General features: G+C 44.6%; 1 protein-coding gene across 3 annotated transcripts in view; it reads left to right on the forward strand.

Moving 5' to 3' along the window:
- PLXNA4 (plexin A4) overlaps positions 1–26,554 on the forward strand; it is a 565,291-nt gene that overhangs the window by 89,061 nt on the left and 449,676 nt on the right. The window contains exon 1 of one of the 3 annotated variants that reach the window (XM_064487352.1): positions 24,302–24,896. The exons of 1 other annotated variant lie outside the window; for it this stretch is intronic. The gene's annotated coding sequence lies outside the window, so the exon portion shown is untranslated. Of the gene's footprint in view, positions 1–24,301; positions 24,897–26,554 lie in introns of those variants that run through there. One more of the 3 variants, XM_064487353.1, reaches the window with a different exon arrangement.

Here is a 26,554-nt window from a genome sequence, read left to right on the forward strand (position 1 = left end):
AAACTGGGAACCAGGAGAAAGAATGTCTTATAGTCAAAGGCCCCCGTATAAAGCACTTTCTTTCACTCTCAGACATTGATTCATCACCTTTAATTTTGGATGGGGACATGCATATCATATATTCTTTCAAACCACAAATCAACTGCCATCTTTCTCTTCATCGTCTTCCTCTTTCAATCTCCCGTGAAGGAGTGATAGTGGCTGGGGACCATCTATTTCCCTGGCATCAAGGCTGAAAGGGGCCAGGATAACAAATGTCCCATCAGAACCATGTAATGTTCTCTGCTGAATTGAGACGTGCCTTCCCCGTCACCCAGCTCTTTTGATGGTCAGGAAGCAGGGAGCTGCAGAGCCAGCTGCTGCCTGGGTGACCCAGACTGGGGAGCTGAGGAGAAGCTGCTGGTTAGGAGGGCTCTGAGGGTGGCCAGGAGGATGGTGTTCCTCAGAACACAGGCCGCCACACAATCTCATCACGGCCAAGTCTGTGGTCTGCCGATGGGGCCAGGAAGCTTGACAAGGGGAAGGGAGTAGTTCCTGCTGGTGACAGTGATATTCTTTTTCGTTTTTGTTTTTGTCTTCATGTTCTTTTTCATTATAGTTACTGCAAGATGTTGAATACAGCTCCCTGTGCTTTACGGTATAAGCTTGTTGTTTATCTATTTTATATACAGTAGTTAGAAACTGCCAATCTCAGATTCCAAGTTTATCCCTTCCCACCCCCTTCAACGATAGTAATTTCTGAATGTTGACCATTGCGCTAAGCATGGCACAGTAATCCCATGATGCACTGCTGCTCCACTTACCCAGGAGAGGAGGCTGAGTCAGTCTAGGAGCAGAAGTCGTACAGGTGGGGTTTGCACCATGCTTTGTTTGAATCCAGAGTCCTTGTGCTCACTGATTCCTCTAGACCACTGACTTTCAAATATTTTTGGCTGCAACCTGCAGTAAGAAATGTATTTTACCTCATGCACATACACATTTGAAATTAAAAATTTTCACAAAGTACTATTTACCCTTACTAGTGTGTGATGCATTCTGATTTTTTTTTTTTTTAGTTCTATTTTTTTAAAGGCTAGTTAGCACTAAATTGGTTTCACAACTCACTGATGGATTGTGAATCCTGTTTGTAGACGGCTCCTCTTGGCGTGTGTGAGGGTAATTTTAACTACAAAGAGCAATTCTGATCAAGGCATGTTTCTCTGACCCTGGGACCTGCTTGTCCTCAGCTTGTTTGTGCTGCGCTGGGTTGGGGAGACTCCAGAGGCCATTTTAAGGGGATGGATACGAGCCAGCAATCTGGTGGTAGAATTGACACCCCTTGCTGTATCCAGCACGGTGTTAGGCTCTGTGGAGATTCCGAACCTGCACACTCAAGTTCCTGCCCCGGGGGAGTTTGTAATCTTCCTCAAGGAGCATCATCGTGTGAAATAACTGAAGAACAATATCAGATAAAATCCTTGAGGGATCTGAAGGAACATGAGGGATCTCCACCATTATTTGTCCACACACAAGCCTTTCCGGAAACAGCCGCAGACCCAAATGAGCTTACACTTAAAACATCTTACTTCTCCTTTATCATCTTCCCCCTCCTCCTCCTTCTTAATAGGCACTACATTTGTAAGATTCAAGACTTCAAAGGGTCCAAAGGGCAGGTCGTTATAATTCCCCCTCCCATCCCTATCCTCAGCTACCTAATGCCCTATCTGTAGGTAACCAACTTTTCTAGTTTCTTGTTTATCCTCCCAGAAATAGTCTGACACCCGTAAGAAAGGGTAACTTAATTTTTCTTTTTTAAAAACACAAATTATATCATATTTTACTCATTGTCTTGCATCTAGTACTGAATATATCTTGGGGATCACTGCATATCCACAGATAAAGAGTTCTACCTTTTTTTTTTTTTTGCAACTCTCTAGAAATTCTTGTTTGGGTGGACCATCATTTATTAACCAATCCCTTATTGATAAAACATGGAGAGTGTTTCTAATCTGGTGCCATGACAGATAACAGAGCAGTGAATGACCTCCTTACATTGGGTTATGTGTCTAGATCTGGTCCAACAAGGTGGGACCCGTAGGACCTCTACCTACATCTCCATCCTTGCATTCTGCCATGCCCTCCCTTGCTTGCATCCTCAGCTCCAAGTCTGTCAGCTGCCTTCTCAGTTGTCTCCAACTACTAGGCCTCTGCACACTGCTCCTTCTCCTTGGAATATGTATTCCCTTCTCCCCTGCCAACACCCAACTCACCCTCCAGGTCAGCTTGAGAAATACTTCCTCATCCTCAAAACATTCTGTAATCAATCACTCAATACTATACAGAATGGCTCTAAAAGTCCTTACACAGATTGAAATTTTAATAAATTCACTTCCGTATATGATATGAACAATCTGCAAGATAAAACACAGAGGGAATTTAATCATAATATACTATATTTAATTACAGAAATGTTGCCTTTTGACATATCCAATATCATTTTAGATACATTTGGATATAACCATTCCATATAGTGTAGTTTATTACTTGGAGAAAGAAAGAAATGAGAACAAATGAATCATAAAAAATTCCACTGAAATTTTGAGTAAATTCCTTCTCTGTTGCATTTTGCAAATTGTTTACATATTATATAGACATGAATTTATTAAAAATTCAAGCTGCCTAAGAACTTTATGGATATCCTAAATTAAGTTGTTTTTTACCATATTTTGTCTAACATGTACGCATTACATTTAACAGTTCTAAAATTAGAATCTATCTTTCTGTTAATACCATCTTGCAATGTTGTGGACTGGGCAGCAGTCTTGACGCTGTTATCATTGTCTGAGCAAAGCACACACTTGGTCATGGTTGTTCATACTGCTGTCACTTCAGTTGAGTTAGGCATGTTATTGATATTACATGTTTCGGGTTTAATTTATATTTAACATATCTTCAAAAAGATCACACTCTGATTTGGCACCGCAGCGAGCAGCTTATGCAGAGAGGCAGGGAAACAGAACAGCAGGTTGTCAATTTTATATTAGCAGAGCAAATTTTTATCATTGGAAAGATAATATTAATTTAATATATTCTTGCAGTGTAATAATCAAATGCTCTACAATACAAGGCTGTTACGGGCTAAATTGTGTCCCAATAAAATTCACATGTTGAAGCCCCAGCCTCCAATGTGACTGTATTTGAAAACAAGTCCTTTAAAGAGGTAAATGAGGTTAAATGAGGTCATAAGGGTAGGGCCCTATTCCAGTATGACTGGTGTCCTTATGAGAAAAGGAAGAGAGGCCAGGGGTACATGTGCACAGAGAAAAGGCCGTGTGAGGACACAGCAAGAAAACAGCCATCTGAAGAGGCCAAGGAGAGGCCTCAGGAGAAATCATCCCTGCCAACACCTTGACCTTGGACTTTCAGCCTCCGGAACTGTGAGAAAATAAACCTCTGTTGTTTAAGTCACCCAGTCTGTGGTATTTTGTCACAGCAGCCCTAGCAAACCGACACAGGGACCTAAGAAAGAAAGACTCCCACAAGTAGATGAAGCTATGTTACATTTTGTTGCTGACATGGGGGTGAAAGAATTGTCTATCACAGGGCAGGCGTGAAGACATCCAACATCTAGTTTGCATAACAGGTGTCAGTGGTTTGGAAGAGCCCAGGAGGCAGTGGTGGCGCGTACTTTTAAGAAATGCTATTTCATCCATCATCCATCCATGGCGCCATTTTCAACTCCCAGTTGAAAAGTGATTCAGTGGAGCTAGACTCTGAATAACACGTTTTAGAAACACCGTAACCAGTTTATCTCGATTATCTTTCCCTTTTTGTCTGCATGAGAGTAATAACAACAAAAAATCTATCTGAATGATTCTAAAAGTCTTCCAGTAAGTCTGAACGTTCCAAGTGATACCAAAGCATTGCACTTAATTATCAGTGTGCTTTTTAATTTATTTTTCAGTGATACCTAAACTAATGGCATTCAGTGGCATCCTGGATTTGATGAAATATGGTGTATTAGTTTGCTCTGGCTGCCATAACAAAATACCACAGACTGGGTGGCTTAAACAGCTGTTGTTTTGTTTTTTTTCCCCACAGTTCTGGGGGCTTTAAACTATATTTGGGAAGCCTCATCTTTTATTCTGCAAGGCCCCCTGAATGGCACCTTTGGTTCTGTGGAGTGGCACCCACCTGTGCTGGGGAAACTGCGTGGGTGAGGGGAGGCAGGGTTGACTTAATGCAGATGTAAAGATAAGGTCACCATCCTCAGAGGTGAACTTTGATGAAGACAGGGATGCAGTGAGGTTGCTGCTGGGGAGGCCAACCTCATAGAACACACGGGAGGAGTACCCACTGGAACTGGGAAGGCCAGGACGCATGGACCGATTCTCAAGGACCTTAGGAATCGTTGACAACTTGGAAAAGAGAAGATGACCTGCTTGTCAAGCAGGCGGGGCTCAGAGGCGCTGCTGTTTGTGTGCTGAATGTAAATGAGCATTTGTCCCCACAGGCTGAGACGTTCCGGTGACACACACACCAGAGCATCTCTTGCTCCCTCTTAGCTCAAAATGCTTCCCTAACATCATTCTTTTTTTTTTTTTTTTCCTTTCCTTTCATATCATCAGGGTAAAAGAGAGGAGCTAGGGTGGCTCAGTAACCATGAGGACTAATGTCCCGCATCATTTTTGGTATGATTTTTACCCAGGTACTTTTATGTAGTCTCCAACTGTCCCAGGCCCAGACTTGCCATGATAAGTGTGATCTGCTCATGACAACATGGGGCAGGCAGGAAGGGGAACAGGGCTGTGCCTGGCGTGAGAGCTTCCTCCAATTGAGGGCCAGAGATGGGGAACTTAGAGGCCGACTCTGCTAAGTTTGGGCCTGGTCACTCCGTCACTTCGGCGGGACAGTGCTGCTATGGGTGACAGCAGTGCCCAGCTGGCTGTTGGAGCTCTGGGCAGGCTCCTGGATGGGAGGAGACAAGGGGAACCCCTACACAAGGTAGAAAACTTTACCGTGAGAGAAACGGGACAGAGCCACTGTAAGCTTCCTGCCTCGGTTGAGATTGGGAGACTGGCTCCGGATCTGGGTAGGGGCTTGGGGGGTGGGAAAGCCCAGTATTCAGCCTGTAGGAGAAGGGAAGGCAGAGGCAGGGGAAGTGAGGGAAGGCCTGGCACTCGTGGTTTGGGGGAGTCCTTTTCTTATTTTATTTATTTGCTTGTTTATGTACTTACTGCCAGAGGAACTACAACATAGCAGGGGTAGGGAAACTGAGGTACAGGGCGGGCCAGTGCTAATTCTGCCAAGGGTTTCTCACAGACTTGGAAGACAACTTTGACCTCTGTTTGTCAGCCTTCCAGAATCTTCTTAGGCAAGAGCAGGAGTGGAGGGCAAGAGGCAGCTGAAAACAAGTCTGAGGGCGTCTGTGCTGATTTTCTCCTCCCGGTTAAAGGGCCCTTTCAGTGTCTCAGAGCCCCGCGTGGCCTTTCCCTTGTGCATGATGTGGAAAATTGCCTTCTCGTGCACTCAAGGCAGCCAAGGAGGGCATGGTTTGTGCGGGGGCCCTGTTCTCATCTCTTTGTCAATTCCTCTGTGACAGCTGCAGACGCAGAGACCACACTTCAATTATGTGCCCAGCAGGTGAGGGGTGCTTGGACAGGGGCCATCACGTTGAGATCAAGGAGGTAATTCATCCTTTTTACACACCCATGGTCTGAGCGAGGATTGTGCATACAGATTGTGGCCTTGGCCTGGGAGCAGGGGAGAAAAGGTGGAGGGAGGGAGGGAAGGAGAGAGACAGACAGAGAGAGAGGGAGACAGAGAAAGGGAGGAAAGGGCAAGGTTGCTGAGAGCCAAGGGAATGATCAAAAGGCCCTTAGGGAATAAGCTTGTAAACCATGTGTGTCTGCATTCTCTCCCCCTCATCCCGTCATTCTGGGCATTTCTGCAAAGGACTGCTTCTGCATCAGGACATACCAAGAAGACGTGAGGCAGTTGCTTCAAGGGAGGGTGAAGACGTGTGTTGGGGCTGCTGGGTGGAGCAGAATTCTTCCCGCCTCACTGCCTGCTCCGTCCTTTGGGTTCAGCTAGCTGTGGTTTTTTTCAAACTTATTCAAATGCTAGACGTGAGGGCTGGCTGGGGTGCCCCCAAAGGAGACCTGGATGATTCAACGTGTGAAACCAGTTGCCTTTTGGGAAGAGAATGATTCATAAGGAGCTAGTAGGGTGAGAAGTCTTTTCTCTTATCAAGCAAGGCCATCTTGCTGGGGTGCAGTGGGGGGAAGGATATGGGTGGCAGCCGTGGAAAATCTGACCCTCTCAGGCTTGAGGTGAATCCAGGAGGGCGGCAGCTGGAGCAAGATTTTGGCAAGTGGCTACTGCTGCTCCCCGGGCCCGTGGTAGCCTTGCTTTGGAGCCCAGGTGAAGGGCGCTTGGACGTCTGCACAGCGACCGTGGGATGCAGGCAAAGGGGTGGGACAAGAGCCACTGGCTACAAAGTCCTGTCAACCCTGGGGTGTTGCTCTGTGTGTCTGTGTGTGTGCGTGTGTGTTGGGGCAGTGTTACTCTGTGTGTGTATGTGCGTGTGTGTGTGTGTGTGTGTCGGGGCAGTGTTGCTGTGTATTGGTGGCAGGGGATGGAATTTCTGTGTGTACCATGCTCGGAAGCTCCGACCTGATCCTGCTGGTGGCAAATGAGAAGATATTGAAGGGAGGGGTGAAGACAGGGAATGAAGTGGCCAGGTTTGCATTTTGGAAAGCCTGGTCTGGAGGAAGACAGATGGGCTGTGGGGGACACTGGGCAAGGCGGTTGCCGTGGTTGACCAAAGAGATGACGAGCTTGAGTCAGGGAAGCCGGTGGGGGAATGTGAGAAACCCTGAGGAGGTGAAATTGTCAGGAGCACAACCTCACCTTTAAGGATTCAGTTATGGAGTGAGTACTTGTTGGTGGGGGTCCCAAACCGAGGAAGGAATAACAGGCCCAGGATGAGAGCACTGGGGCCCCCTGCTTCTCAGCCACCTTGAGCAAATTGTGTTGTCTGGGGCAATTAGCTACCCTGCTTCTTTTGGAGACCTTTGATCTCTGCAGCCACTCAGAACACTGGCTTCGTTGATTCAGTTTCTCTCTCTCCATCTCCGCACCCAACCTCCCCCCACACACTGTCTCCTCTTGGCCCGGGAGTATTTTGAGTTGAAGGGAAAGTCTGGTTAGGATGGAGGGAGCCTTGAATAGGACCAGGCATAGGCTTTCCTTCCTGTAATGTTCCCAGGCTTGAAGCTGAGGGTCTCTGTGCCCACTAAGCCCCCCACACCAAGTGGGTCTGGGCACTTGGCTCTGGGTCCCAAGACGAGAGAGATCCAGCAAGCTGATCTTGGGCTCCAAGTGATGTAGAATGGTCTCTGAGATTCCTGATTGTTTTCACTGGTCATCAGCAAAAATGGAGAAGACAGGGAGGATGTGGCATTTTTCATAAATCTAAATTTATTTGGTTTAGGTTTCTGCTTTTATCCTTAGATTATGTTATCCCCATTTTGTGGTGTTAACAAGTCATTTGAAAAATGAAATGACAGTGATAATAGGATTTATTTTTAAAGTGCTTATTTGGCAAAATATAAAGTTGGCAATCCTGTGTTGATGTACCCTCCCCCAAATTATTTTGAAATTTTCTTGCCATGTGAACAGTCAGAGTCTGGGAACTATGGAGATAGAGGCTACATTTCTGCTTCAAAAGATAGTGTAATGGGTGAGAGCCTGGTGGGGCTCAGGACACGCCACCCCCAAATATGGCATCTTGGCACAGTGAATATTTCAAGCTGAAGGAATTTGAGAAATAGCAGGTGCAGGAGCGACTTTTTGATCTCCCCCTGAAGCAGGTCATAGACCCTCGTGTGAGAAGTGCCCTCCCTCTATCTAGAGAAAAAAGAGCATCCTTATCTCTGAAGACAGAGGGATACCAAGAAGAATCTGAATGAACAAGCCTTGTTAAGTTTCCCCCAATTTCCTATTCTTGGTCCATTCCCCTTGTCCTACCATGTTTTCCCACATCTTTCCTCTCTTCATCAAACCAAGCATGAAAACGCTCAGGTTTAACCACTTCTTTGGGTCTTTATTTCCTTATGAAGTTTCCCACGTCACATAACATTTATATTAAATAAGTCTATATGCTTTTCTCTTGTGAATCTGTCTTGTTACAGTGGCCCAGCCATGATCCCAAGATCACGGAGAGAAAGATATTTTTCCTCCCCTACAAGCCCAACTCTGGACCCAGACAGTCTAGGCTCACACAGGGCTCCCACATTTGCTGTGTGTCTCTGGGCTTCAAGTTCCTGCTCTTTGAAATGGGAGTCATGTAGCACCTATCTTATAGGGTTGTGGGAGCTAAATAAATTTATACATTCTCTATTATTATTACTTCTAAAGATTTCCATTAAAAATAAGATTTCCTTGCCTACCAAGTGTTTTAATTCCAGATATTCTACCCGGGAGACTTGGACTGTTTCCACTCTGGTGGATTAATCCGATCTCTCTCCTACTCCTTTGCCATTTAGGGCTTTGATGAAAGGAAGGGGCAAAAAGAACAAGAGATCGAAAGGAGAAAAAGGCAAGGGGATGCTCTAGAGCTCTGTGCATGGACTTAAAGTCATGGGGCCAACAGAAGAACCTCTTTGAAAGACAGTTTGGCAATATCAGTCAGAACCATGTTTTCTCCCCATTTCACCCAGCAATTCACATCTTGGAAATGATTCTGTGGATGAACTTACACATATACTTAAAGATATATGAAGAAGTACATTTACTGAATCATCTTTTTTTCAAAACATTTTTTTATTGAGTTATAGTCATTTTATAATGCTGTGTCAAATTCCAGTGTAGAATCATCTTTTTACAGTAACAAAATCCTGGAAAGAAATCGAATGTCCATCAAAAGTTCTCATTAAAATATTGGACATCCATGTGGTACAAAATCACACAACTTAACAATGAGGCATATTTATATCATGATATGGAACAGTCTCCAAGATAATTAAGTTAAAAAAGAAAAGGAAAGGAAACAAAGAATAAGAAGAGAATGATTAGTGTGTTAACATTTACTTTTGTCTTTTATGGGAAAATATACACATACATTCTTGTCCATGTGAAAACTCTCTCTGGAAGGATTCCCAAGAAAGTGGTGTTACTGGCTGCCTCTGATAAAAAAGAAGGGATTTGAGAAGCCCAAATACAAGAGTCTTAGTTTCTATTGTTCTTATTTTTCATTTTATTTGATTTTTTACCATGTGCATGTATGACCCTGTAAAATAATACCAAAATACTTTTAAAATGAAATTTTAAAACTAAGGTATGGGGCCAAAATAAAAGGAGAAACAGAAGAACAGTAAATAGCTGCCTTCTCTTTCTAGATGCTGTTTAGCACTTTTTTTTTTTTTTTTTTTTTTGGTACCATTAGACCTGGCGCTTGGCTGTATTACAAAGTTGAAAAAGTCTGAATCAACTCCAGTAGGAGTTTCTCCCATTCAGTGGTTTTGATTTCTCTTGCTGTTCCTGGAAGATAGGTAGCAGCTTGTACATCTCTTCTCTCTGGGATGTTGAAGAAGATCCCCTGTAGACCTCTCCTAGGGCCCTTTGCACCGTGAGAGAACGGTGATTTGGGGGAAGAATTCCTTTTTTTAAAAAAATTTTATGATAGTATCATTTTATTTTATTTTATTGGAGTTTTAAAAATTGTACTTTAGTCAGTTTACACTGTCATGTCAATTTCTGGCATACAGCATAATGTTTCAGGCATACATATACAAACATATATTCATTTTCATATTCTTTTTCATTATAGGTTACTACAAGATACTGAATATAGTTTCCTGTGCTGTACACTATAAACTTGTTGTTTATCTGTTACATATATAGTAGTTAGTTTCTGCAGATCTCAAACTCCCAATTTATCCTTTCCCACCCTCTTTCCAGGTAGAGAATTTCTGACTTCAGTAGGAGATTTCTTAAGTGAGAGGACTGTCCTCACAGTGCTTAAAGTTGAAAGGTCTGTCCATGCCCCTCAGTAAGACCAGCCCTGTTTCCAAGAATATAGCTTCTAGCACTGGTTTGGTCATGTAGCATATGTTTAATCTTGCCAGGAGCTATGAGGATGGGTGAGTGAGGAGCAGCTGAGAGCACGGGGCAGGGAGAGGTCCAATGGAAATAGACGTGAGAGTGGAGACACCTCAATGACAAGGCTCATCCAGGGACACAGCTACCCTGGGATCTCAGGGCAAAAGATCAAATATAAGAACATCTGGAAAAGATCCCCAGCCCAGAGTACTACCCAGAGCATACTCACTAGACTGTATTCATTCGTCCCTCTAGAACTTGGCGTAGCTAAATAGTCTACTTGATATGCCGTATGTGCCCCCTCCCTACTCCCCTTCCAAATGATACTCTTCCTTCAAAATCATTCAGTTCATTCATCAACACTTGTCAAGTATCTTCTAAGAGCCAGATACATGCTGGGTGTTGGGGGCATAGTAAGAATAAGGGCTGGGCCTCTGAAATTGAGGTATGTGTCTCAGGGATACACAAAGCAGTGAGATAAACATGGTATCTTCCCAAAGCATCAGTTTTACTTGAAGATTGGGGTAAGAAAGTAAAGGAAAGCCACTTAAGTGCCAATAATTTAAAATAATATTCTTATATTAAAATAAACAGCTCTATTATGGAATAGGGGCAAAATTTGCATATATTTAAAAAATAAAACTTGAGATTTCAAAGAAATTGCATGCAAGTAGTTGACTTCTTTGGACTATATCCCAGAAACTTGGGAGTACACGTGTTAATTTTCTTCTGTCATGATGGGTGCATTGACTGAAAAGTTTCAAAGTCCTTATTGCATGTCGTGGGGGGAAATTGAAGAGTTTTCATTAGAGAAGAGTTGCAGTTTAGAAATGTCATTTTCAAGGAATGAGAGGTATATATACAGGCCAAACACTTGAATTTATTTCTCCTTCCTCCTGAAACCCCACTAACATGACCATAAAGCATTAGGGAAAAAAGGGACAAAAGACAGGAGAGGTAATGACAAAAGGCAAAAGATGTCTACAAAATCGTGAAAGCTGGAAAGCAATGGGCGAAGGCAAGTGATTTATGAGTAGAGAAAAAGCTGAAATATTGTTGGGGGAAGTTAAGAAGAAGCAAACTTGTTTGCACAAAGAAAACCAGGAACCAGAGGTATGGCTTCCTCGGAAGTCTTCTGGGATAGACTGTGCTGTGGGCTTTATATGTGGAAACTCTAACCCCTAATGTGAATGTGTTTGGATGTACAGCCTTCAGGAGGTAATTAAAGTTAAGTGAAGTTGTAAGGGTGGGTAGGGGCCATACTCTGATAGGATTAGATTCCTTATAAGAAGAGATACCAAAGAGTTCTAGTTCTCCCCACCCTCCCACCACTCCCATCCTTGGCCCCCTCAGGCACACAGAAGGAAGGCCATGTGAGGAGGCACAATAAGAAGGCAGCCATGCACAAGTCAGGAAGAGAGGTTTCACCAGGAACAATGATCTGGGACTTCCAGCCTTCAAACTGTAGGCAAATACATTTCTGTTGTTTAAACCACCCAGCCTGTGGTGTTTTGTTACGGCAACCTGAGCTCACCAAGACACACTAAGGCAAGTCATGAATTTTCAAAATGCCATAGAAAAATAGCCTAAAAGCCAGGGAAGTAAAGAGTAAGGAATATAAAAGAGCAGGAGTCAACATGATGTGGGTCTTCTCATCAACAATATTGGAAGTTAGAAGACTGTGGAGCCATGACTTCAGAGTTCTAAGGGAAATTGTTTGCAAAACTAGAATTCTGTACCTAGCCAAACTACCTCTAGTATAGGATACATGCTGCTTAATTTTATGTGTCAACTTGACTGATCTAATGGGATGCCTAGACAGATGGCAGAGCATTGTTTCTGGGTATGTATATGATGGTGTTTCCAGAAGAGAGTAGAATTTGAATCCATAGACTGAGTAAAGAAGATCACCCTCACCAGTGCTGGTGGACATCATCCAGTCCACTGAGGCGGGTGGAGGAAGGGTGAATTTGCTCTTTTTCTTGAACTGGGACATACATCTATTCCTGCCCTTGTACACCAGCTCTCCTGGTTTGGGGGCTTTCAGGTTTGGATTGGAATTACACCATCAGCTTCCTTGGGCCTCTAGCCTGCAGATAGCAGATCATGGGATTTCTCAGCCTCCGTCATCATGTGAGCCCATGTCTCATAATATCTGTATCCTATTGGTTCTGCTTCTCGGAGGAACCCTGACTAATGTAAGACAGAATACATTTTTAGAAATAAAAGTCTTAAAAAACTACTTCATGTGTACCCTTTATCAGGAAGCTACTAGAAAATATATTCCATAAGGTTGAGGATAATTGAGCAGGATTAGAGAGCTTCAGTCCATATGAGAAAAAGAGGAGGGAGAGTCTCAAGAGGGAAATCTCCTAGAAGAAAAATACTAAGTGGGCTGATTACCAGATGTGTTTAAACATCTCAGGAAGAGATACTCTGGTAGAGAGCTGGGAGAGAAATTAGTAAGGGGTACATCCAAAGTTAAGCAAATAAGAAAACATGGCAATTATGTATTCCAGGAAAAATAAAAAACCTGTACAGGAAAAGCAATGCAATCATGTGGATCAACTGTGAATAATATTATAGAGTGAAAACAACAAAAACAATGTGAAATACTGTGTGTAACAGTCTTGGGAGATGGAGAAAGAAAAAGTGTGTGTGTGTGTGTGTGTGTGCGCGCGCGCGTGTGTGTAAAAGACCTAAACTCTCATCTTCTGTGGTAGGAAGTCAGTAAATATCTTTAAAAATCAGCAACGAAGAGAAGCCAGCAGATTATTTAGAATGTAAAAGTTGGTGCCAGAAAGTGATGGTGATTGGTGGGGAAAGGGAATACCATTCTTCATCATAAGCCTTGAGTAACATTTGATTTTGTAAACTTTGTAGAACTTTGATAAAATTAAAGGGAAACTAAAAAAATCAGAAATATCACTTTTGTAGTTATTCAGAGATAAGATTGGTGAAAGATTAAGTGGAAGCAGAGAAGGTAGTCAGGAGCCACTGCACTTATCTGAGCATCCTAGTTGGGTTCTGACATGCAGGCTGTTTACTGAGGAGGACCCTTGGGATCAGCACCTGTGGGAGGGAGTTGGGGGTAAAGTGGGAGTGGGCAGAGGAAAATGTCATTCTGTGATGCAGGCCCAACAACAGCCTCAGCTGACGCCACAGGGAATTCTGGAGTTTGAATAGCTCTTCAGAGTTGTCCTGGGTTGGGCTGAGATAGATGAGCCTTGGATAAGACAGCTCTCTGCAGCTGAAGCAACCTGATTGCTTGAGGGGGTTGATAGCTGAGGGCTGGGCACTAACAGCATTCCTAGAGCTGAGACAGCAAGGCCTTCACTGGAGGAGAATCTGGACTGTGCATGATAATGTCTACTAATTACCTTTCTACAGAAGGTAAGAAACGATGAAAGCTCAAACTAGGTTGTGCCAGTGGGAATATGGAGGAAGGAACAGATTTCAGAGGTAATTAGGAGGTAAAAATCTACATGACATGCTGATAGATTGTTTACGGCAAATAGAAAGGAGAAGTGTATCAGGACCATCTGGTATACCTTCGGATTTCTTGCTCGGTGGATTGTGATGATGACTGTGTTCACGGAGAGAGGGCCTCTTATATAAAAGAAAAGATGATAAATTCAGTTTGGGAAAGCTGAATAGAGAGGCTTGGGTGGGAGAAAGCCTCCTTGAAGCTTCTGCCTTAGCTCACCCAGATCTCTTCTCTTCATTACAGATGACTTTTATTTTCTTACCTCCACAATCAAACCCTCAGTTATATTTCCTACTAGAGAGTAAACTTCATGAAAGCAGGGAATTTTGTGTGTATGTCAGTACCTAGAGCAGACCCTGGTATTGAGTATGCAACACATGTAGGGATTTCTGTTGACCCAGTGTACTGTTCCTAAGGTTGTCTTTTTGTGTCCAGCCACCTCAATGAGAGTTCAACCCTTCTGCTGCCTGATATCACACATTATTTTACTTCCGTACTCCCCGCAGCACCCAGCACAGTGCTGGGTACAAAGCATGCACATGCCAAATGCAACTGATTGATAAGTGGCCAGAGGGTCTCAGGTATGGACTCTGTACACCCCACTCTGCCTCCCAGCTTGTTCCCACCTTTTGTGATGTTCTCTCTGGTGCTTGGTTTCTTTAGGGCCACAGAAATCAGAAAGGTAGAGTTGGATCCCCTGATCACCATAACTCTGCTTCTTCAAGCTTTACTTGTTGTGGGATGCCAGGGAGGTGGAAGAGAGGAGGTCTCTTGTTATGTGGTCATATAACTCTCAACCCCGGGAAGCTTGGTTCAGCCCCTCCCCCCCCCCCGCCCCGGGCATCAATCATTGGTCTGCACCCCATCAGAGAGGTTTAGGTTCTTGCAAATTGCCTAGCCCTCACTTCTGAGATGGAAAAAGTAAGTAGAGAGGGAACTTGAAGAATGAAAGGAAAAAAGATCTTGAAGGCCAAAAATTGCTTTATTTTTGGGGCTGTTTTCTGCAGGTGAAAATGCATTCATAGCATTGGCATTCATGGGAAGGAGTTATCTTACCTGTTTTATATAAGGAGAGTAAATTGGGCGACGTAGAAAGTAGAAGAAAGTCCCCTGGCTTGGGCTTTCTTCCTTTCTCTTACTCAGAGCCTTCTGTGCGCATGCCTATTGCACATGCTTGCCCGTGGACCGACTTCGAGGTAGGTGAATTTCTGAGAGTTTATGGTGAAAGTCATTCTAAGAGTGGTGGGCAGGTTATGGAGAGCCTCAGTAGAGCAGCCCTCAACAATTTGCTGGTAGGGACTGGTATTTAATCTTTACATCACTAAACACCAAATCAGCAACGTGTGAGTTACACAGACTAAGTTCATGACTTCTCCCAGGACACACAGGAATTGTAGTTTCCAGACTCATGCTTCCTTTACCAAGACTAACTCCCATTTGTGACTTCCCACATGAAGGAGGGCTTGGAGTTTGAACTGGTTTCCAGCTCATGAAACCAATTCTTCACCCCATGTTCTTCATGCTCCTGGAGATCCGTGGTCTGAACATTCAGGATGACTGTCTGGTTTTAGATCTGTGATCTGTGCTCATGGAGCAGGGATTGCTCGCCTCGATGTAGAGAGACAGAAGCTGCAGCCATGTGAGCTAATCAGCAGGCCTGTGCTTATGGTCAGGGACTGGAGTCTGTATTTTCTTTGCATGTTGCTGTGATTGTAATAATATTCCAGCACCATCACCACTGATGGTCACCGCTGTTATGGTGGGAGCAGCGAAGAATCTCAGTGGTGAAGGGCATCGGCACTTAGAGCCTGAAGATGTGATTCTAATCCTGCAGTTCCCCTTGACCAGCTGTGTGACCTTGAGCATGTTACCTGACTTCTCTGAAATTCAGTTTTTATTGAAAGAATGATCATCACTGTCTTAATTACCTCATAGTGGATTCTGAGGACTGGATGAGACAGTATAAGGGAAAGTGCTTTGTAAACTGTAAATTGCTATGTGGCCAGTATGCCATAACCGTTGCTGATTGCAATGCTAAGACCAGGCTTCCTGTATTCTCTCATTCTCTGGATAGTGAGTGCTGCTCTGTATCTAATGCTAAGCCAGGTACTGGGAGTACAATGGACAGAAAGCAGTGAAGTCTCCAACCTCAGGTCTTTATGTCCCAGCGTTAGGATTCCCACATCCAGAAATGCTGGTCTGCCTCCCTTGGGCATGCTGCTGCACACTCTGGAGCTTGCTTCCTACCAGACCTTTGGATGGGCCATCTGGAAGGGCCTTCAGAAAGGAGCTTTTCAAACTGTATTCTGGGAGCCCAAGTGTCCCAGGGAGAAATCCCCATGAGTGAGGGACAGAACCAGCAAGAGGGACTCTGAGCCTCCTCCCTGCCTTCAGCCAGGGTTGCTTCTCTTTCCTTGCTTTATTTCATTGTTTGAAAACTTCTCCTTTGGTGGAAGGAGCTGGATGGCCTGACTCCTTGATCTTTTTTAACTTTAACATCTGATTCATGAGTCTCTTTCAAAGTCTCTTTCTTCCCCTCCCAGTGGTAGCCAGAGGCAGAGACTGCCAGTTGCCATTATTGGAATGTAACCAAGGTATGATGACTTTAATCTCAATAGTTACATAGAATGGTGGAGGGGCGGGGTGGGTGACAAGTCACCTGGAGGGGTGGGTTGGCTTCCTTCCCTAGCCATAGGACAACAGCCTGCACAAATAGTTTTGACAGCCCCCCAGCTGGGACTGCTGTGCTTCCCAGGAAATGCTGGGTCTGACTCTACTGAAGGCAATTTCTCTCCTCTGCAGACAGTCGTCCCCCAACAGGTAACCTGGTAATCACGTGGTGGTTCACCCCTGGCCCCGAGCTCATGGGTGGCATTATAACAGCAAATGGCATTCTGAGTGGTCTTTGACCTTGGAGGAAACAATCCTGCAGTGTCTAGACTCTCTGCAGTGGTTGACCCCAATAGCTGAAAGAACATTTTAAGGGAGCAGAGCCCCCTAGGCCAAGTGCTGACCAACAACTAGAGTTTCCCCAGAAAGTGGTCCTTTTCAGGCCACAGCGGGAATGAGAAGATGGATGAAATCCTTTTGCTAGCCAAACTGCAAACTCAACCATTCCAGAGGTGGTGTTGTTGTTGGTTTTGTTTTTGTTTTCTGCTTTCAGCTAGTTCCTAAGTATTTAGAGATTTTCCAAGATGGAATATTCTGCCCTGCGAGATAGCCCCAAATGCCCAAGGAACTGTTCCCTGATTTTTAGCACCCACAGTCATTTTAATGAGTTAGTCCTGCCTGCATTGTATCAGTGTGCTGAATGCTCAGACATGCTAGAAGTTTGTTTCTTGTTCACACTAAATCCAAAACAGGTTTAATTTGGTAGGTATCTCTTCTTCAAGTGGGCATTCAAGGACCAGGCATCTTTTCTCTTTGGTTCTGTCCTCTTCAACATGAGACTTCTAGGCTCACCAGAATTATTTGCATCAAACTAGTGGAAGGGAAAAGAGCCTGGAAGATAGTGTATGGAAAGTTTGTATAGGCCCATCTGGGAAGTTGTATGTATCCCTCCACGTGTGTTTCCAAGGCTAAAACCCAGCAATAAGGCTCTAACTGCAAAGCAGTCTGGGAAATGTAGTCTAACTGTGTACCCAGAAAAAGAGATTTGGTGGACAGCCAGCAGTCCCCGCCACTGCTGTCTGCTGAGGTTATGTCTCCCTGTTTATCGGTGGGGTTAAGAAATAAAGCAGAGCGAGGAGACCTGTCTTAAATAGCAGCCATGTAGTTGACCTTCCACGCCCAAAACTCTATGGGGCAAGACAACAGTGGGAAATTATTTTCCCTCCGCTGGTGGGCCGTCATTTTAATGTTTGAAGCTGATGGCAGGAGTTTGCAGAAGCAGGTTCTCTCATCCAGTACTTGTGGTGGTGCAACCACTTTGGAGAGTTATTTGTTAGTATTTGTGAAAATTTAAGTGTTCATACCCTTAGACCCAGCAAATCAATTTCTCACTATGTTTCCTGAAGTAGGACTCTCATAAGTATAGAGCGAAGCATAAATAAGATGCCCATTGCTGTGATGTACATAAACCAAAAGATTAAAAACCATGTAAACATCCAGCAGTGGAGGACTAGGTGAGTATGCTGTGGTATATTTATATTATGGAATACTGTGAATGGTTAAAAATATAAAGTAGACTTATATGGACTGACATGGAAAGGGCTTTAAGACATATTCCAAAAAGAACAGTGGGAGAAGGGTATGGCTCAAGTGGTAGAGCGCATGCTCAGCACCCAAGAGGTCCTGGGTTCAATCCCCAGCGCCTCCTCCAAGTGGAGATCAGTGAATAAACCTAATGACCTCCCCCTCATAAAACAAACAATACAAGCAACCAAAAGAAAGTCATAGAGCACAAGTAACAAGTTATACTATTTATAGAAATAAGAATAAGAACAAGATAAAACTGTAAATGTCTCTAGGTGTGTATACATTTATATGTAAAAGAACAGAAAAAGATCTGGAAGGATACAAGCCAGGGAAAAGTTGTTGCTTTCCAGGAGAGGACTGGGTTTGAGGCAATAATCAAGGGGGTTTTGGTTTTCATTGTTTGGATTTTGATCATTGTAAAGCAGCATTAATGTGCTATTTATGTCATTAAAAATGAATTAATAAAAATAAGGAAATAAAATGCATAAATAAACTAAGAAAACAAATTTTAAAATCTAAGTATATTGGACTTCGCAAATATAAATAATAATGTCATTTATTATATTTTTTATTGTTATCATGATGTTTTAAGATCTTGAACAAAGCAACAAAAGCTAAGCAAAACAACAAGAATCCTCTCACGGATCCTACTCGGAAGTGAGCCCCTTATCCATGGTCACTTCCAAAATCACAGGAGTTCTTGGGATTAGGACTCATGCGTACCAAGTTATGTTATTCAGTCTTTCAGGACCTGCAGGAGTGATGGTGGCCCTGGAGCCTTGAACATATTTCCCAACAAAAAAGAGCTTATCAAGAAAATCTGGTGACAGGGTTGCTATTGTCCAGCAGTTGTCAAATTAGGCTCCGGCTGGAGTGAGATGTTCTGCAGCTAAAATGAAAGAGCTGGTCACACACGTTTGTTTAAGTTCTGCAATGTGTTGGACACTGTCCTAGGAACTGAAACAGAGCAACAAGTAAGACAGTCATTGCCCCTCCCTGTGTAGAGTTCGCAGTCTAGGGATATCCTCCTAATTTAAGGAAACATTAATGCATAGAATGTTCTCCATTTTCAGTTTTTCCTCCCATAAACTTTCCCTTTGATTTTCGATATTGCTTATATTACCAGCCAGCACAGACAATTGCAATAAAGATGGATGGGTAGCAAATGAGTATTAACAGGGAAATTCAGAAATAGTTTTTTAATGTTTAATTTGACAACTTATCTTTTTGGACCTGTATGCCTGGATATGATATTATATTTCATGCATATGATATAATTATATTGTCTCCTACTAAAAGTGTTGATTTGTAAAATGGAATTAAAAATACAAATATCTTAGGGAGCATACAGAGAATATCATGATTTCTAGGCTGGTACTACCTGAAAAAGTTTGACAACCACTGACATATACTTGGCTCTTTTGCAGGGTTGTTTATTTTTTCCTAAGAAGTCAAAGCAGGCAGAAATCGTTGTTAAGGAGGTTTTCTGGGATTTACACTTCCCTGACATTTTCCTGGTGTTCTGAGTTATTTCCTTCTAAACCACAGCTTGTCTAGTCACCAGGCAGTTTCTGGGTCATAGAAACACAGTCTAACTAGTTTTGAAAATTTCCGAACAGTTTCTGTCCTGTCCTTGCATTCTTCATGCCGCGATGCGCACAGTGATACTTCTTAAATTCACTTTTCTTTCCCAGCCGCTTCACTCATACAGTACAGTTACTCAAAAACTTTCCTCCCAACTTTAGCTTTCTGCTTCTTTTCTCTCTCCTCCTTCCATTCCTTACAGTCGTGCATCACGAAAGCCCAAAGCCCTGGTCTGGCCACAGTGAGCCTAGCCTAGAGGAGGCGAGGGAAAGGCCAGGAGTCAGGCAACTTGAGGGCAGTAGGGAGGGAATGGTAGAGAACAGTCATAGCTTAATAATTACTGCCCCATCACATAATCATCTGTTTATTTACTTAGGCAATAAATATTTATTCAGCACTAAGTGCCAGAGCCTGGGGATAGAGGGTAAATGAATGAACACAGCCTCTGCTTTCATGGAGCTTTGCTAGTGGGGCACAGAGATGAGTAAGTGGGCATTTACAGCACATCAGGCCAAGTGCTGTGGCCAGCTGTGCAGGGTACCATGGGAGCTCATGGACTCGGGCAGAGGGAGGAGGAAGAGCTTCCTAAGAAGGCCACACAGCACACCAAGAAGCCAGATGCTGCTGGTTGTCCACCAATGTTCCTTCTCCTCATCTTCCTTTAACAATAGCATGTACCAAAGCATGCTGTTCAGCTGCTCAGTGTCTGCTCAGCCAGAGACTACCTTCCCTAGGATTCCTTTCAGCTGAGTTCAGCCATGTGACTAGATTCAAGTCATGAGATCTGAGCAGAAGTGATGTTTGCCACGTTTGGTTTATGCCCCTATGGTAAAGGGTGTGCCTTCCTTCTCTGATGCCTATTGTCTGAAAAGAGGTGGTAACTGGAGCAGCATTCTTAGACCATGAAATGGAAGGAAGCTCCGTGGTAAAGGTGGGGGAGGAGAAAAGTAGAATGAACTCAAAACAGTGCTGGCCAGCAGAGTTGCCCTACCAGCCTAAGACTGGTAGACTGCTATGTGGGAAAGAATAAAACACATTCTATCTGGTGTGAGTTACTGTTATTTAGTCTATTTTAGGGCAGCTGGACCAGTGTATTAAACCATCTATCAGGTTTAAAAATTTGAAAGGTTTAAAAGAGTTCCAATTTCTAGTCTCCTCTTCTTAACCACTTGGGATCTCGTGGTGTAACTCAAGAGCAGTCCTTGCATCAGCCGATCTGGGAGGCACTTGTGAAATGGGCTGTTTAGATCCAATAGAACGGTGGCTTCAGTGGTATAAGTACTTTTCCAATTTAATCCCCCCAAACTTTTCTTAAAGACAGAGAGCCACTGCCTTAGGAGCTGAAAGAGTAACCTAAAGGAAAAGGATTTATGTATTTGGCCCCAAATGAAACTCATTTCTACTAAGAAGACTCAGGACACGCAGAAACCAGGAACACAGTGTCATTTTTCCCTCTCTGGCTTGGAGATCTTAAGGCCAGAGTTCAGGAAGGGATTTTGGATTAGAGTGGAGACTGCCCATCATTTCCTGGGCAAGTCTGCCCAGACGGTGCCTTTTCGGTCTCCAGGTTTGCTTGTCACACTCTGGGCCATTTCTTATGTCTTGACCCCTTCTTAGCCCAGTTCTTCCTCCCTTTATGACACTATGGCTGGCTGTCACCACCAAGGAGTGCCCTCTCAGTAATGCAAGTTGGGAGGGACCAGCCCTCTGAGACAAACTCATGACCACGATGGCATCTGGTTCTTTACAAAGAGTGTCAGTCAAGTTAAGTTAGGTTGTTCTGCAGTAACAAGCAAACAACCAAACAACCAAACCTCAAACCCAGCATGGCTCAGTAGTGTCTGTAATTAAACCACTTGAGGGTTCCCTGATAACCATCCATGCCACCACATTTCAACACAAGGCTTCAGGCTTTGCTGTGGCAAGAGAAGAGAGGATGTGGCGAATCATGGTTCCTGCTGCTTCCAAGCAGAAGAGAGCCATTTACTGGATGCACAAGTCATGTAGCCACTCCTACCATCAAGGGCTGGGGAATGCAGTCCTTCCGTGTGCATCCGGAAGGGAAGGACAACTGGAAATGCTGGTGAGCAGCAGCGATGTGCACCACAGAGATCACACTATGAGAAGGCTGATGGATGAACAGGGAGTCTGCAAAGTGGGTGTGCACCCCGGGAGGTGCATAAGATGATCCACTGGGTTAAGGAAGAACGTAGTGGAGGAACTTCCAGTTATACTTATGTTACCTTCTCCTTTTTCAATTTCTCCTTTTTGAGTGTGTCTTTTGTACCTGTTATAATGAGTATGTCTATTTATAAGGTACATAATGTAGTGGTATGTGATTATAACTTATAAGTAAATAAATATGCATATACAGGGGTGATGCTCAAAACAGTTTTGTGGATGGGGAAAGTAATCAAATATGTTTGGTGACCACTGGGCTGGAGTAAAGACCCAAAGACCCTTAGGCTGTGAGTGCTGAAGGCTCTTTGAAAATAGGGCCTGGAGCCCTTAACCCCAAAGTGACTCAGTTTCCTTGGCGGTGGAGCGCTAATCACGATTCCCTCCTCAGAAGCTTCTAGGATAGATACCCCAAAGGTCCTTAAAGCACAGAGGCTGAGACAGGGTAGAATTAGTTAGGAGGACTGCAGAGAGGCGACGTGCAGCCCTGAGCTGGGTGTGTGGTGCATGGCGCAGGCGCGCTGGGCATGTGGTGGTCAGTGTCAGGTAGAGAGCACTGCCTCAGTCGGGAGGGCCAGGGGAAGGATAACAAGGGGTGCCACACATTATCTGCCGCTGCTTTCCCTAGAGAGGCTGAAAGTCTTTGAAAGGGTCACTCTGGGGAAGGAGTGTAACTAGATGAGTCTGGCTGATGGAGAGAGAGAGAGAAAATACATGCATGCGTGTGCGTGTGCGTGTGTCTGTTAGTTTTTCTTCCTCTGGTTAAAATAGGGTCTCCCAGCTCTGGGACATGAAAAGAAAGGGAGAAAAACCACAAAGGGGGAGATTAGCTCAGGGAATAAGGGGCAGGTGCTAGTGGCAGAGATGTGGAGAGAACGTGTCAGAAGACAGATCTGCAAGTAAACAGCAGAAATGACTATTTGTTGTAGCCAAAGCCGTCAGCAGACCGTGAGATGAAAGCCTATGATCCAGAGGCCTTTGGGGACCCTTCAGACTAGGGTACTCCTGAAAGCCTGCGGATGGGCCGGAGCATCCACACTCAACCAGGAGCATGGGCCGCCCGATGTCTCACAGCCCCAGCCTGGGCGGAGAGGCCCTGAGAGAGCTCAGTGTCCGTGCATAACGCAGCATCATTTCCCCTTAGAGGCCTGCTCCTGTCCCCTGCCCCTCCCACTTTTCCCGTCACCCAGGCTCAAACCCTCTGCCTTCTCCCTAACATCCCCTTCCCATCCAGTCTGTTGTTGAAGCCTGACACTTTCACGTCTCACGTGGATCCCCTCCGCTTCCTCCCCGTGCCTTTTCCCCAGGTCTGGGGGGGAGGGGGGAGACAAACATCGCATGTTATAAAACCCTGTACTAATGGTACTTCTTAGGACTCCTAAAGCTGCAGTTGCATGGAACAGAAACCAGCGTTCTAGAAGAGAAAAAAGAGAGCGGGAAAGGGGAGGGGAGAGGGAGAGATTTTAGCCTAAGAGTAAGGGACAGCCTGAGGGCAGGATTTCTGGGGAGGCTCAGAAGACTGTGGAAGCCAGAACTTGAAAGCCTGTGGGACCCAGGCAGCCTCCTCACAGCCATTTGACTCTGTATCTCTCTGCACATCTGCTTCCCTCTACTCCTCAGCTTGCTTTTCTCTGCTGCTCAGCTGGTGTTGGGACGTGCCTTCCTGCATCTCCTCAGTATTTACATCTCCTCCATTCAAAAGGCCTGAGTAAACTAACTAGTCTCAATTTTCCTTGGAAATTTCTTATTAGCCAAGTAAATGTGGCCAGGCAGACAGCTGTGGCCGCTGGGGGTCTGTGGCTGTGATATCCAGCCTTGCCTCAGTGCCATCCCCGTGGGCCTCACATTTATAACCTCCCCTCTTGGCTGGGCTCCCGCAGTCTTCTGTACCTCCCTCTTTCGAGCTTTATTTTGGTAACTCACAGCATAAAACCGTAGTATTCACCATGCCCGTTCGAACGTTCCCCTCTGTCTGCCACATCCTCTTATCTTCCCCAGCGGCCTGCCCAAGCCCGCCCCACCTAAGTGCACTGGCCTGTCCAATACTGTGGCCTCCAGCTACCCATGGCTACTGAGCACTTGAAATGTGGCCAGTTGGAACTGACACATGCAGTTAAGTGTCCAATACACACTCGGTTTTTAACACTTAGGAAAAAAGAATAAGAAGTATCTCATTAATCATTATTTATATTGATCATATGTTGGAATGGTCATATTTTGGATATACTGAGTTTGATAAAATATACTATTAAAATTAATTTCATCTGTTTCTTTTTACTTTTTTTACGAGGTTACTAGAAAATTGAACATTACCTATGTGATTCACATTTCATTTCTGCTGGACATTGCTGGGCTAGACCACATTCTTGGGAAAGGCCTGGACTTTCTTGCTCATTGCCTTTATTCAAGCCGTTTCTCCCTCCAGGAAGATTTTTCCATCTTCTGCCTACCCAACTCCTACCCATCCTGCAAAACCTCCCACCAGTGCTGTCCTGTGAAGCTCCATGTCTACAGGTAGAAGTGAGCTGTTTACCCTCAGAAACATTTAAGTCTTTTTTTTCTTTTACTTTTTTTTTGTATTTAAAAATACAGTTTTGGCACATTTTACCTTTATTATAAATATTAGCATGTGTGTGTTATCTCCTATATTCTATTGTAGGTCCTCACGGCCGTGCTTCATTTATTTGTCTATTCCAGGCAGAGATACCCTATGCCTATATATTACAGATCCGTACCTCTGACTGACTGTGTATCTACCCTGTGGCTGTATATTATAGATGAGCACCTGCAACTGACTGGAAATACTAAGTCTGTGGAAGAAAAGCACTCTGGCTACAGATTAGTTATTGTGAGCTCAGGTGAGGCTTTTGTCCCAGACTGTGTCCCATTTCTCCCCATCCCTCCCTTACCCACTCCTTCACGTACCACACATGCACTCTCTCTCACCTCCATTACCATCCTCATTCAGTCATTCATTCATTTATTCATCAAGAATTTAATGGTACTCTACCGCCAGGTGCTGGTGAATCCCGGTGAATAAGGAGACATGGTCCCTGCCTTAAAGGAAGTGGCACTGTAATGGAGAGTGATCACAGTGAGCAAGGATGCACTTATGAGCTGTGCTGTGGAGGATTCAGAAGAGGAACCAGTCAGTGGGGAGGGCAGGTTGGCTGAGATTCGTGATCAGTTTAAGACCATGATGATTAAGCAGAGGAGTCAGCTGTGTACAGAGCAGAAGTGGGAGGAGCCCAGGCAAAGGGAATCTGGTGTGGGGAGACCCAGGGAGGAAGCAGAATTGCTGCGTGAGGCCAAAGGACATAATCTCCGCAGCTCCAAGCTCTGGATGGGCGAGAGGAATCCCTGGTAGGTCAGTTTCTGCTCTGTGTTCTGAGTTTACTCTTTGGAACTTTGTGAGCATCCTAGGGTACACTTGACTCTTAAAATCTCTCGAGATGCTTTTCAACAAAACATAGAGATTCATTCTGTTTCTTCTCATAGTGTTACCCTTAGGTGAACAGGGGTAAAATTCCTAGTCTTTCTGTATGAAAACCATGTCTATCATCTCATTTTAATGCTTCTGATGTACATTAGTGGTTCTCACTTGGGGGTGATTTTGTTTCCCTGGGGGTCATCTGGTGATGTCTGGAGACATACTTGGTTATCACAACTGCTGGGGGTGGGGGGATGGGGTGGTGTTACGGTCATGTAGTGAGTAGAGGGCAAGGATGCTGGGAACATCTGTAATACACAGGACAGCCTCCCACAACAAAGAACTACTGGCTCAAGGTGTCAAGGGTGCTGAGGCTGAGATATCCTGATATGAGCATAGTCAAGATAGAGATTTTCTTTGCTAGATGGAAAGGTGAGTCTGTGGCAGAGGCTCCAGTTGCCACCTCATATTCAGTGTTCCCTCTGTCCTTAGCAGAAGAAGCCCATTTTTTTCAAAATCACAGTGCATCCAGCTAAAGGGTGCTATTTCCCAGCACCCTGTGCATTTAGATGTGGCCGTGTGACTGAGATGTCAGCAGAAGCATCGTGTCCTTTGGGAAGATTGCTAAAATGGAGTTGACATGGCTTGTGCTGGTGTCGTGGGGACGTTTTACTCTTGCTTTTCCTTCCTTTTGCTACGTAGAACATAGAGTGATTGCAGGAGCTCAAACAGCTATTTGGAAGACCAATGACCTTGAGTATGGAAGCCAGGAAGTGGCCTTGAGGTGACCTTGAAGATGTCAGAGCACAAAGACAGAAGGAGCCATGGTCTCCAGTGGCTTCATGGAGCCCCTAGACTCCCTCCCTCCAGACACGTTTTACATGAATCAATGAACTTGTGTGTTCATGTCTCTTATTTTGGGTTGCCTGTAATACATGGTGAAACCTACTTCTATCTGAGAGATGGTCACCGAGGAGAATGACGGTCCATGGCACTTGCTACTCCATCTCAGGGACTCTTGTCTTACTTGTCTTTTGCCACGGTCTGCTTGCATGCTGTTATCAGCCAGCCTCAGATGCCGTTTTCACAGTTTTTAAAGTTCTCAGCCAGACTCTACCTGTGGAGAGACTTGTGTGTAGCCTATCCTCCAGGATGGCGCCTCGGGTTGTTTAAGGAATTCCCCACCTCTGAGTAAAAGTTATCGTGCGGGCTCGGTACAGTAGCCTCCTGGTCCTCTGATCCCTCACAGGAGATGCTCAGAAGTTGTGAGTGAGCCGAGTACTGAGGAATGTGCATGGGGCCCACCCCGCACTGTCACTTTTGAAGTCTGAAGTTCTGTGCCGAAGCTTGGATTTGGAAGTGCTAAAACGTGTTTGCCAAAGGCTGGAGTTTTGATGTGGAGTGGAGAAATAGCTGTTACTTTGAGGGGGAGAAAAACGCCTTTCATTTCTTTAGGGGAAGATAAGGAATGCAACTTTGTGGTTTCTCACTTCTGATCTTCTGGAGAGCAGATGTTCCTGGAGAAATGGCTGGTCCAGAGGCGACATATTTAAGTTCGCAAACACCACACGTTGGGATGTTAGACATTTCGGTGT

Source organism: Camelus dromedarius, chromosome 7, assembly GCF_036321535.1.
Source record: "Camelus dromedarius isolate mCamDro1 chromosome 7, mCamDro1.pat, whole genome shotgun sequence".
NCBI classification, from domain to species: domain Eukaryota; kingdom Metazoa; phylum Chordata; class Mammalia; order Artiodactyla; family Camelidae; genus Camelus; species Camelus dromedarius.